This window comes from Myodes glareolus, chromosome 11 (genome assembly GCF_982192425.1).
Source record: "Myodes glareolus chromosome 11, mMyoGla1.1, whole genome shotgun sequence".
NCBI lineage: Eukaryota > Metazoa > Chordata > Mammalia > Rodentia > Cricetidae > Myodes > Myodes glareolus.
In genome coordinates, this window is record NC_142036.1 from 42,296,244 (window position 1) to 42,310,471 (window position 14,228).

A 14,228-nucleotide genomic window follows, 5' to 3' on the forward strand; every position below is an offset into this window, starting at 1 on the left:
GAGGTGGGAGGTGGGGAGACCCAGGGAGGCCGGGGTCCGGGGTGACAGGGAACTGAGGAAAGGCACCGAGTGGGGTGCGAAATCCCCTTCCCCCCACTGAGAAGGGCAGCAGCGGTCGGAGGAGGAAGGGTCTGTGGGGTGGAGACCTTGAACTAACTGCTCCGGGTGGGACCGCCGCGCCCTGCCCCCCACAGCAGGTCTGGGACTGGAGTCAGGACTGAAGACCCTCAGAGTGAAGGCTTGGAGCGCTAGGAGCTGGGATCTAAGACTAGGGTAAGGGTTCAGCGGGAAAGTGGAAGTTCCTCTAAGCAAAATGGGATGGAGGTAAGAGGGGAAGAGTACTTTCCCTGGAGGAAGGGAGTTAGTTAGCTCTGGGGAAACTTGCCCGGCCGTGGGTGAGTGGTCTTGTGGAAGCTGGCCAGGACAGCTGATTAACAATGGTGCCAGTGAGGGCTTCCGAAAAGAGGAGAAATTAATTCTACTAATATGCCAAGCAGGACCAGCCACGCTGCCCTTAAAAGCAAGGTTAAAGTGTCTTGGAGGTTAGGGCTTTAGAAGTTACTTTTAGAATGACAGCGAAAATACTGGAAAATAAGGACATCAACAGAATGGGGAATTTGAGAGGAAAAGGGGAGGAGTAGCTGAACTAAAGGACTGAACCTGTGACTTGATCAGAAAGAGGATATTCATGAACTGGATAGGCATGCCCTGCTAAACTGAAAATAAAAATTCTTTGGACCATCATTCACTCAGCAATACTAACAGTTTTTCATGGGGTTTAAATCGTATTTGTTTATTTATTCATTCATTCATTTTTGAGACAGGGTCTCATTCTGCAGCCATGACTGGTTTTTATATAGTCCAGGAGAGCCTTGAACTCATACTCTGCCTCTGTCTCCTGAGTGTTGGGATCATAGGCATTTCAAAACAATTTATGTGTTTGTAGAACTTTTGGAGTAGTGACTGGTGCAGAACTCGGGACTGGATTGTTACACAGAAAGATATGAGATTTTAAACGCAGTTGCATTCTGGCTTGGTACAGTTTAGTTTGCTCCATCTTAGGCTTCTGATTCAGTAGGCCTAGGGTGGGGTCCAAGAATTTGTAGTTATCTCAAGAGATGCTTTGTGTTCTTCAAGGGATCATATTCTGAGAACACCTTGCTTTAATGAAAAATAGTAGTAATCAGTAACCTTAAAATACCGGGGTATCTGCCCATCTTGCTGAAGGGACAGTAGAAGCATATTATGAGGCGGGGGGATTAAGAGAACATCTTACTACAATGAGCATCCCCCCAGTACTGTGAATGATACTCTACCTCACACTTACTAGGCCTGGGCTCTATCACTGAGTGCTACTGCTCCAATCCCAGAATATTTTTTTAGTATCTTTTTAAAATTGGATTACTTAGTAATTTATTGTACCATACTGTACCACCAGCATTGAAAGTAAGACAGGATACACTAGACTTGCATTTGGTGAAGAAAAATATTCTTTAGGGAAACTTCTTGTACCCATATGTTTTAGGTCACAATGTAAAATATATTTCTTACAAACTTCAGAGAAGTTTGACAAACTGTTTGGCATTATGCAGTGTGGCAGAAGCAACCCTTCAATAATAAGGGATTAAGTTATTTATCTTTGTTTTGTAGCAGTTCTCAGGTGGTGATAGTTTGATCTTGTGTACTGCATTGTGCTTCTGATTCTGTGGAACTCGTTTAGATGTTGAGAGCCTTTGGCATGAATACTTACGAGGCAGTCAAGGCACAAAGACTGGTGTTTCTCAGATGGCCCACTTTGTTCCCCTTGTGTTCTTATGTTTACCAGTTTTCCTTTCTTTAACCATTGCACTGTAAAAGACACATGTACAGGTGTACTAACATCAAGCAACTAACTCTAAATCGAATTAGGATATTTCATGTATGAAAGATAACAAGCACAAAATAAACATTTCAAGAGAGAAAATGAAAAGATAGCTTATTTTTAGAGACTAATCTCAGCACCTCTGAGACAGGAGGATTGCTAGAAGATAGTGGCCAGATTGGGCCTGAGAATGAGATCAGTCTTCAAAAAACAAGGTGGAGGTGGGGTGGGGAAGGAGAAGGAGCACTGATGGGGTAGAAGCCTAACCACAGAGGTACTTGTTTGCTGTACAGGAGCTTTTGTTCTGGTGGGGTTATTTTCCCTGCGTGAACTGGGTTCATTGTACTTTGTAAGCTTAACTTGCTTCAGGAACCGAAATGTGATTTGCAGTAGGCATTTAAAGCTGTAATAAGTGTGAGTGTTTTCTGTTACTCTTGGGTTAGTTTTTCTCTGAAAACCAGACAGCTGTCAGGCATGATGGTACACAATTATAATTCAGACACTTGGAAGGATGAAGCAGGGGAATTGATGTTAGTGGAAGGCTCGCCTGAGTTACATAGCAAACCCTTCTTTCCTTTCTTTTCTTTTTCTTTCTTTCTTTCTTTTTTTTTTTTTGTTTGTTTTTTGTTTTTTGCAACAGGGTTTCTCTGTGTAGCCCTGCCTGTTCTGGAACTGGCTCTGTAGACCAGGCTAACCTGGAATTCAAGAAATCACCTGCCTCTGCCTCCTGAGTACTGGGATTGAAGGCATGTGCCACCTCACCTGGTGAGCTATTTTCTCAAACAACAGCAATAGTAACAGCAGAAATAAAGCAAAATTGAAAGCTAGATGGCTTATTTTTAAACTAGATGGAATTGATTTAGTTCTGTTTTTATGGCTATAAGAATAAAGGAAGCAGTTTGAAAACTGAAAAAGGTGATCCTTGCAGTTCCCTTTAAAAATATTTAATCCAGGGGATTATGTAACCTTTCATTAATGTTTTATGAAATTGTGAAGAAATATTGCTGCAGCTTTGCATCAATATTTTTAAATTCTATTTCAGATGGTTCCAAACTAAAATTTTTATTCCAAAAAAATTCTAAATAGAAGGCCAGAAAACAACCATTTTATGTTTGATTTCAAAAATAGTCTTTTCACAAAATAAATTCACTATTTGGGAGTTGGGGTAGTGTGGACAAACTTCCAAAAATATTCAGTTTTTTACATTGACTTAAATGCAGTATTCCTACCACTAGCGTGATGGTTCTTTAAGTCTTTGTATGTCTGTGTAGATCTATACTAACTGATGGGAGAATTAAAGTCTTCAGTGTGGAGAAAAACGCAAAAGTTCTTTTCTTTTAATGTTAGACATTGAGCACTTAGATGACTTGCTTTAATAACTGGACTTTAATGTATCTCATTCACCCATAATTTAATCGTACTTATCTAGGAATAGCTTTGATTGCTCAACTCATTTTACAGTGAAATTTATTAATCTGACATTGAATAAATGATAGATTCTAAATCCCAAAGAAACCGTTCCCAACTGTACTTGAGACTCACTTTCGCTTATCAAGGCTTATTTAGACAAGTAATTTTTAAATGCAGTTTTAATTAGTAGTAGTTAATTATTTGATTTTCTATTTCAGGTAGGTCTCTTCCTCTGTTATAATAACTTCTGTTCCGCCTTTTCTGCCTCCTTGTCTCAGCTGCTCATGCCGCACATCCTTGTAAATGTTGGTGCCTGAGAGTCCAGTTTGTGAAAGAACAAACTCCCTCTATCAGAAAAGATTCTGTAGTAAATTTACCAACTTTTTGAAAAGTATTTTAGTCAATAAAGTACTTGAGAAGCTTTTTAAAATTTATTATTAGAAATTTTGATTTTGTAGCATATTATGAATTTAATCACTAGGTGAAGAAATACTCTACAAGGTTTTAGAATACATATTCAGAAGTAAGACCCAGGGGAGAGGAATTTTGTACATAGTTTGTACAAACTGTGTACTTTGAAGTCTTGATGGAAAAGAAGGACTGAAATTAAGGGAGAATGAGAATCCTGGCATGCTCAAGGAAGAGTCTGGAGGATCTGCAGGAAGTGTGGCGAGAGGAGCGAGCTGTTGGCAGTTTTCCTGGAGTGACATATGTAAAGGGGGACGATCCTATTTGAAGCTTTCTGCATGGACTTATTCTTAGTGCTCCACAGTTTCTGCTGCTTCCTGGAACTCTTTTGTTTTCTTCCACTCAGGAAATAATACTAGGACGCAAGTAAATAGACTGAGGTTTGGATGAGACCCTGGGCAGGGCCGTTTAGATTTATTGCATCCCTTATCTCTTAGTGCCGGTGATGTAACCCAGAGCCTTGGGTATGCTAGGCAGCACTGATCCAGCCTTACCTCAGCCATGTGGATTTATAAGAAATCTCAGGATTAGCCAAGGAACTTTAGTGTTAGTCATTAATATTCACTGACTTCCCCTTCTCTCCCCACCAAAAGCTCAGTCTCTTTACATTTTTTGTTATATTTTTAAATTGTGTATTTGTGTGCAGACTTGGCAACAAGTTTCTTACTGGACAAGACTTTTCATTGTTTCTGTTTTGTTTTTGAGGTACTGGAGATCAAAACCAGGGCCTCACACATGCTGATCAAGTATTCTACTATTGAGCTGTACCCTACACCTCTGTCTACTTGTTTGTTGCTACCTTATGCTTTTATTTCTTTTTCTTATTTTGGTTAATTATTTTTTGCAGTACTGGAAGTTAAACTCACAGCTTTGCATGTGCAAGGCAAATGTTAAACACTGAGTTTTAGTCCTAGCCCTAAAAATACTTAGGATCATTCCTGGGCATCTTTTAATTTTTTTTTTAAACTTTATTTATTTATTCTTTTTGTTTTTCAGGATAGGGTTTCTCTGTAGCTTTGGAGCCTGTCCTGGAACTCTCTCTGTAGACCAGGCTGGACTTGAACTCACAGAGATCTGCCTGCCTCTGCCTCTCTGAGCGCTGGGATTAAAGGTGTGCACTACTACCACCCGGCTTTACTACTAATATTTTCATCTTTTATATGTATGGGTGTTTTGTTTACATAATATGGTCACTGTGTATGTCTGGTACCCTCAGAGGTCAGAGGAGGACATTAGATCCCTTGGAACTGGAATTACAGATGGTCTGAGCCACCATGTGGGTACTGGGAATTGAATTTAGGATTTCTAGAAGAACACCAAGTGCTCTTAAATGTGGAGCCACCACTCTAGCAACCCACCCCCCCCCCCCACCTCCAGCATTATTGCTCTTTAGTATAAGAACATGTTAAAGTCTGGAGATGGTGTTGCACGCCTTTATGCCCAGCACTTGGGAGGCAGAGGCAGGCAGAGGCCAACCTGGTCTACAAAACAAGTGCCAGGAAACTTGCTGTATGGACACCCCCCCCCCCACACACACACACACCAAAGACTGTATTACTTACTTTCCTCACCGCTGTGACACATTCCCAGAAAGAAGCAACTAAAGGGAGGAGGGGTTCATTTGTAGTTTATAGCTTAAAGAGAGATATAGTTCATCATGGCAGGGATGGCATGGTGGCTGGGCTCCATCTATAGCAGAAGGAACCTGTGTTGTAACTTGTTAAATCTTGTCAGATTGTGAAGCAGAGAGCTTGGACTGGAACTGGGGTTAACCTGTATAGTCCTCAAGACCTACTGCCTAGTGACCCATTTCCTCCAACAAGGCCCCACCTTCTAAAGGTTCTACAGTGTACCCCAAATAGCACTACTTGGATGCCAAGTGTTGAAACACAGAGCCTCAGGGACATTTTACATCCAAACTGCAACTTTTTTTTTGTCCTCCTTCCCTATAGACTCAGGTACCATCTTATAGTTTGAAACACTTTTAGTTCAACCTTAAGAGTCTACATAATTGTGATAGTATCAACAGTTACTAAAGTCCAAAGCCCATATGTTGACAGAGGTGTCTGTCCTGCCTGGTACCACAGCATTCAGTTCCAAAGAAACACACAGAGGCTTACATTAATTATAAACTGGTTGGCCTCTTAACTCAGGCTTCTTATTAACTCTTACATCTTTAACCCATAATTCTTGTCTGTGTGAGCCACGTTGCTTGGTACCTTTTATCAGTGAGGCATTCTTATCTTGCGTCCTCTGTGTTTGGGTGATGACCGCAGACTGAGCCTTTCCTCTTCCTGGAATTCTCCTATTCTGGTCGCACCACCTATACTTCCTGACTGGCTACTGGTCAGTTGTAAGGAGGGGGGCCGCATGTTGGTTCCTGGCTGCTTGGCCTCAAAATAATCACACAGAAACCATATTATTTAAATCACTGCTTGGACCATTAGCTCTAACTTCTTATTGGCTAACTCTTGCATCTTAATTTAACCCATTTCCATTAATCTGTGTATTGCCACATGGCAATGGCTTACCAGATAAAAGTTCCAGTGTCTCTCTGACTCTGCTCTTCTTTCTCCCAGCATACAGCCTAGCTTTGCCCACCTAGTTCTGTTCTTCCCTGCCATAGGCTCAAAGCAGTTCTTTATTCCAGTAAAACCAATAAAAGCAACACATAGACAGAAGGACCTCCCACACCACTGGTGAATCAGCATTTTATTAAAGCAGCACAAATGACAAATCTTTACAGGGTACAAGACCATTGTCCCACATCACTTACCCTCCCCCCCTTTTTTTAAAAACAAGAACTCTGAATCTAATCTCCTTTGTTTAACTTTTTTCCTGACCATTATCCATAACAACTTGTAACTAACACTCTCTAAACAAAGACAAATATCCATGATCCATTCATCTGTTGTCAGAGGCTGCTCATTTGTTCCCGGCCACTCAGACTCTAAATAACCACACAGAAACTGTACTATTTGCAATACTGTTTGGCCAATAGTTTACACGTTTTTCTAGCTAGCTCTTATATCTTAAAGTAACCGTTTCTATTAATCTATGTATCACCATGTGGCAGTGGCTTACCAGCAAGGTTCTGGTGCATCTGTCCTGTGGTGGCTACATGATGTCCTCTTGACTCCACCTTCTTTTTTTCCCAGTTTTCAATTTAGTTTTCCTGCCTAGCTCTATTTTATCACAGGCCAAAGCAGCTTCTTTATTCATTAATCAACAAAAGCAACACATATACAGAAGGACTTCCCACACCCCCTACAGTCTCTTATGATACTTAAGGCAAACTCTTAGCTGTGAGCACCTACAGAATAAAAATAGGTTGCATACTTTCATTGCACAGTGGAGGAATGAAGTTAACATGAAGAAATTGACTGAAGTAAGACTAAAACTCATCAGGGCAAACTACAAATCCTGTAACTTTATATCTGGCTTCTGGGTTTGGAATTGTGTACCCATTGGATTGGAGCTTTGCCTTTAGTTCTGTCACCTGTAGTACATGTGCCTTTCTCTAAAGCTGGCTCATCTCAGTACCTGTATGTAGTCAGATTTTTCTTTGGGCAGTCATCTCCCAAATAATGACAGAGACTAATTATAAGTAATTATGAAAGCATAACGTATAGCTTAGGCTTGTTCCTAACTAGTTCCTATAACTTAAATTAACCCATTAATACAAATCTACATTTTGCCACGTGGTGTTAACCTTTCTTCCATCTGGCACCTCCTGTTTCCTCTCCGTGTCTCCTGGCATCTCCTTTCTTCTTCCCAGAGCTTTCTTTTCCCAGAAGTTCTACCTATATCTCCTGCTAGCTTTTGGCCATTCAGCTATTTATTATACCAATCATAGCAGTGCATCTTCACACAGTGTACAGGTACTCACAACACCGTAGCTTTTCCAACAGACTACTCCTATTCCTAGTAACTCCTAAATACTAGGTTTCCATTGCAATTTAGGCTTCACTCTCAAAGTGTCAGGGCCTTCTCAGGGCCTCGCAGAGAGAGCCTTCTCTGTTTACATTTTGCCTGGCCTTATTGTCCCCCTCCCTCCTGGAGGGAGTACAAGCATACCTCCAAAATCAGCACCACCTGGATGGTGCCATATTCTGTTGCCAGCTCAGCGTGTAGCTTGGTTTCCACGTGTCATAGTTGTAGTAGTTTCCGAGTACCTGGGTGAATGAATCCTAAGTGGCCCTGTTGGATCAGGGCAACACTGTGCTGGCACTCTGTTCAAGCACCCCCCTTTCCAGGCAGTCTTCTTTTTAACTGAAGATTTTCCAGAGGCGTTTCCACTGTTTTACCCCAGAGCTTCCTGTGGGTGGGCTCTTGCAAAGCTTACTGAAAAGAATTCTTTTTCTTCAGTATGATCAGTTTAATAACTGATAATGGACATTTGTTCATATTGACCTCATATGCAGCTGTAAATGTTCTCGTGTTTTTCTCCTTGTCAGACTACATACTTTTTCATGTCTTTCTGCTTCATTTTGGCTTAGCAGTCTCACTGAAAACCTGGTTGAGGGCAACCAGCAATAAACATGCCACAGCCTATATGCTATGCTGTGCTGAAATTTTCTCTGCCAAACAATTAATACATTTTTAATTCAGTCTCACTCAAATTAATCAGGATATAGAATATAGCCAGATTTTTTTTCCAGAATGTAGCATGAATTGAACCTGTAGCTCAATCCCTTATATCTCTTTTTTGCCCTCAAAACTTCATGAGTCTTTTCTGTCTACATATCCAATGACATTCTGTTTTTCCATACAATAGAACCTGTTAAGCTCTATTGACAGCATTCCAAGACTTCTTTGGCTCGCCGATTTGAACTCTTCCACATTCTTTCCACAAGTTAGTTTCAAAGACCCATGAACCACACAGTCAGGCTTATTACAGCAACAGCCCCATTCCTGGTACCAATTTTCTGTGTTAGGTAACCTTTGTCACTCTGGAAAACTAAAGTAGGAGAGGTTGATTTTGAGTCATGGTTTAGTGGGAATGCAGTCCATCTTGTCAGGGAAAGCATGGCTGCTAGGGCTCTGTCCATGGTGATTGGTGCTTTTGGCATGACTTGTTGCATCTAGGCAGACCAGGAATAGAGAGAGAACTTGGCCTGGAATTGAGGCTGAGCCTACCCCTAGAAACATACATCATCCAGCTAGGCTGGACCTTCTAAAAGTGGAACAATCTCCCAAAACAGTGCCACCATCTGGCTACCAACAGTTTAACATATGAGCCAGTGAGCAATGAATTCATCCAGAACACATTGTAGTTCTTGGTATTCCTTAATTAAGATAAATCCCCCTGTCCCTTCTTAAAACAAAAAATCAAATCTGGAATCTTACAGAGCCACAGATTAGCCTGGTTATTACAGAGGCTTATCTGTGTCTGTCATATAGTAAAACTTGAAAAGATGTGACTTGTGTTTAGATAAAAATGCTAAAATGGGCAAAATCCAAGTTTTATAACTGTATAAACAAATTCACTTTATCTTATTAATTTATGGATTGGATAGTTTATTAGACCTCCCAAACTCAGTTTATTTCCATCTATAAAATTGAATCTGTTCTATACTCATTACCAGATTTATGTTGATAAATAAAGGAGAGGCATTTGTAATTGCCTTGTTTATGGTAAGCATTGAATACATGATATTGGTAAGTTGTTATAATTAAAACAACTTTAGACTTTCAGACTTCTCTTTGTAAGGTGGGCTAGTATCTCAGATAATGTAATTATATACTAGTTAGCAGTTAGGAAAAAGTGGACTTTAGCATTTTACATATGAAGCTGGAGATGGACAGTGGTTAAGAACACATACTGCTTTTGTGGAGGATCAGAGTTTGGTTCCTGTGTCAGGCAGCTCATTACCTCCTGTAACTAGCTCTAGGGGATCCAGCCTTCTTTTGGCCTCTGTGGGTGCTGCACTCATATATAAACATTCATTACAGACAAACACATATGTATACAACTAAAAATGAAATCTTTAAGAAAGAAAACTTACATTTTAAAGCACTTAACTGTTGTCTTGTGGTTTTGGCACTTTTGTTGATTTGGACTATAAAACTCAAGGCAAATTAGGCCAGTATTTTATTGTGTAGTTAGAGGCTGACTCTAGCTTATAACCGTATCTTCTTCCAAATAAGTAAGTTTTTGATCACAATGGGAAGGAAATATTAGCTCTCTTTTCAGAAAAAAAGCTCAACATTATATTAATGACTTTATTAATGTCATTGCTTTTATTGAATGATTTCATAAATAAATGGTTTTATTTATTTGCTTGTTTTAAACAGAGTTTTGCTTTGTAGCCCTGCTGGTCTGGTACTTACTATTTAGTCCAAGCTGCCCTTGAACTCTGTAGCACTTTGCCTGTCTCAGCATTCTAGGATCTGGGACAATTAGATAAGCATACATAAAAAGTTGCACTGGGACCCTGCCCTACCTATACACAAAAATTACCTCAAAATAGGTCATAAATCGTAGAAAATAGAAAATATATAATATATAGAGGTGTGTTGTGAAAATATGTAATATAGAAAATGTATAGAAAATTCTCTATAGATGGTAGAAAAGATTTGCAAATAGTGTCTGGTAAGAGACTTATATCCATAACATATAAAGAAATTTTATAACTCATAACAATGAAAAGACAATTCACTTTTAAAAGATAATTCATTGATAGAATCCAAATAGACACATTTCTTCAAAGATACAAAAGACCAATAAACACATTAAAAATTATTAACATTATTAGCCATGAGATAAATGCAATCTGCTTGGCATGTCTTAGACTGTTTACTTAGCATTTGTAAGAGTGGTTATAGGTGGCACATATACACATAGTGGCACACACCTGCTTGTAATCGAAGTTCTAGGGAGGCTGGGGAATTAAGTTCAGCCTGGGCAGTGTAGTGTGACCTATCTTAAAACAAAAAATAAGGGAGTATAGCACTCAGTGGTAGTCTTGCATGAATGAGGCTTTGGGTTTAATAACCAACATGGCAGGGAGGACAGAACAGTAACAAGCACAGGTGAGAATGTGAAGAACCTGGGCCTTTTAGCTATCTGTGATGGGGCATAATTGTAATCCCCAGACTTGGGAGGTGGAGGGAGGAGGATAAGGAATTCACGGTCAACCTCTGCAATATAATAGAGTTGAAGGGCAGCCTGGGCAGCATGAGAGTCTGTCTTAAGGCCCTCTGCACATGTCTTACAGGTGCAGCATGAGAGTCTGTCTTAAGGCCCTCTGCACATGTCTTACAGGTGTGTAGCTTGGTTTCGTGTGGGAGCAGGGGTTGTCCGTTGCCTGCTTTTGGGACCCTTTTCTTCCACCAAGTTGCCTTTCTGGCGTTAATAGGAGAGGAGGCGCCTAGTCTCACCACAATTTGATATACCATGGCTGGTTAATACCCATGGGAGGCCTGCACTTTTCTGAAGAGAAACCGAGGAGTGAATTGCCGGGGTGGGGAAGGGAACTGCAGTTGGAATGTAAAAACAAAATAAACAAACAAAAATAAGTACAAAAAAAAACAAAAGGAAAAGAAAACAAAAGAAAGAAATTGAAATCTCTTTTCTTATTGCCTGTGGGAATGTGAATGATGCTACTGCTTTCTGAAACTCCACAGGGTCGGGCCTGCTAAACCACTCAGTGGATAAAAGCACTTGCCACACAAACCTGACACCGAGTTCTATCCCTGGAGCCCACATAAATATTTCCAGAAGGAAGCAACCAACACACACACAAAACTAAAACCCCTACCATATACCCAATAGAAATAAAAATACATGTCCGTACAAAAATTCGTATAGTGGAGCCAAAGAGATTTTGCTACTCTTTGCTACAAAGAGTGTTTGCTACTCAGGGCTGGAGAGATGACTCAATGGTTAGCATTACTTGCTGCTGTTGCCCAGGGCTCAGGTTTGGTTCCAGCACCCACATTAGGCATTTACAACTGTTCCAGGATATCCATTGTCCTCTGGCCTTTGTGGTGATCTGCATGCACATGTACACATAAACTCATGCAGACACACACATAAATTAAAATAAAAATCTTAAAAAAGTGCTTGATGCTCTTCCAGAGTTCTTTCCTCAGCAGCCACTGCAGGTAGCTCATAACTGCCTATAATTCTAGCTCCAGGGACAGATGTGCTCTCTGGCTTCCTTGGGCTAAAAATATGAGCAGTGGGTCTGGTAAATGACACAGTGGAGAATGACCCTTGCCCTGGAAGCCTGACAGTCAGTCTGAGTTTGATCTCAGGAACTCATGTAAAGGTGAAAAGAGAACTGACTTCACAAAGTTGTCCTCTGACCTTACGTGCACATCCTGACACGTGTGTTCCCACACATCCTATACAAGCACTAATAGCAAACTTTCTCTTTTTTTTTTTAAGTAAAATATGGACTGAGGAGATGGTTCATTAGTGGTAGAGTACTGACCTAGTATTTGTGAGGCACAAGAGTTGATCTCTAGTACTATTGAGAAAAGAAAAAATAAATATCTTTCAACATGTGAGATTTATTTGGCATTTGGAAGGAAACCTTTGTTTGTAGATCTCTCTTCTTGAATTAGAGTTAAAAATATTTATCATATATATTATTAAAAGTACACATTCATACATATTTATGTGTGTGTATATATATTATATAATAGATATAGGTTTTTATATAGGGTTTTTTTTGTAGTGCTGGGGATCAAATCCAGGGTCTTGTACATTTTAGGCAAGTGTTCTGTCACTGAACTATGTTCTCACTGCAAAATTGGAGATTTAGTGATTTTTAAAAGATTATTGTATTTTTTACATGTATGGGTGTTTTGTTTGCATGTTGGGTTTTGCACCATATGCATGGAGTGCCTTTGGAGGACTGAAGAGGGTGTCAAATCTCCTGAAACTGGAGCTGCAGGCAGTTGTGAGCTGCCATGTGAATACTGGGAAACAAACTAAGATCCTCTGGAAGAGCAGCCAGTGCTCTTTATGACTGAGCCATCTCTCCAGCTGTGGTTTTTAACAGGCCTTTACTCTTCTGGATGTCTTGAAAGCAAAAGCATAGGGATTTATAGCTATCTATTATTGATATGTATGTATGTATGTATGTATATTTTGTATTTGGGTTTTATGTCTCATTTCTATATTTGGGATTCTGTTTCAGAATATGAAGCCAGTTCTTTGCCAGATATGAACAGATTTTCTGGGAAAACCGGTTGTTGGCTTGACTTCTTGCCATGTCTTTTCTTTCTTTTGTTGCTTTTTAAAAGCTGAGTTTTGGCCTGTGGAAAATGACTAACTCATCTACTTATTTTTCCTAACTCAGATTAAATGTCTTGGTATATGTCTGTAGTGTTCTAAATTCTGTATTTTTCATTATAGATTTGTTATCAGACCCTAAAGAACTTGGATTTTACTTGATAAATTGAATATTCATGTCTGAAATTATATTCTTATTATTTTGATCGTATTCTTGTGTCTAGTAGACCTAGTTGATGAAGAGTATAGATCTCTCATTTATTATTTTTCTCTCCCCTCCCCCTTTTGCATTGGTGTTTTGCCTACATGTATGTCTGTGTTTTGGATTTCCTGGAACTGGAGTTACAATTCCCCTGGAACTGGAGTTAGAAACAATTGTGAGTTACCATGTGGGTGCTGAGAATTGAACCCAGGTCCCCTGGAAGAGCTGACAGTGCTCTTAACCACTGAGCCATCTCTCCAGCCCCTTTTGTGTTCTTAAAATGAAACCTAGTGGGGCTGGAGAGATGGCTCAGCAGTTAAGAGCATTGGCTCTTCTTTCAGAGGTCCCAGGTTCAGTTTGCAGTACTCACATGCATCTCACAACTGTCTGTAATTCTGGTTCCAATAAATCTGATACCCTCTCACAGACATACATACAGGCAAAACACGAATGCACGTACAGTAAAAATTATTAAAAATGAAGCCTCGATACCCTTGAAATATAATCATAGTTTCTGTGGTTTGCCCTCTAATTTGCTTTTTAGAAAAGTAGTATCTGAGGGTGGAGAGGCCAGGAAAAGGATGATAAATGAGTGTAAAGGATACAGGAACAGGAGGAATAACTTGTAGTGTTCTCTAGCACTAGAGTAACCATGGTTGATTGCAGTCCGTTGTGCATGTCAGAAGAACCAGCAAAGAGGATGCTTCCTCAAAGAAATGATAAATCTGTGAAGTGATATGTAGTGGTTACTCTTTTGCACAGTGTGCATGTTGGTGGCACACACCTTTAATTCCAGCAGAGGCAGATGGATCTCTGAGTTTAAGGTCAGCCTGGTTCACAGAATGAGTTCTAGAACAGCCAGGGCTACACAGAAAAACCTTGTCTCAGAGAGAGAGAGAGAGAGAGAGAGAGAGAGAGAGAGAGAGAGAGAGAGAGAGAGAGAGAGAGAAAGCCATACTAATGTCTATTGTGCCCATTTTTTAGCATACTTGTTTAGTCACTTAAAGTGATTTTTATTACTTGAACACACAAGACATTTA

At 40.0% G+C, this 14,228-nt stretch overlaps 1 protein-coding gene across 12 annotated transcripts in view; it reads left to right on the forward strand.

Moving 5' to 3' along the window:
* Window positions 1-14,228, forward strand: part of Numb (NUMB endocytic adaptor protein) — a 128,212-nt gene that overhangs the window by 4,032 nt on the left and 109,952 nt on the right. The window lies entirely within an intron of this gene.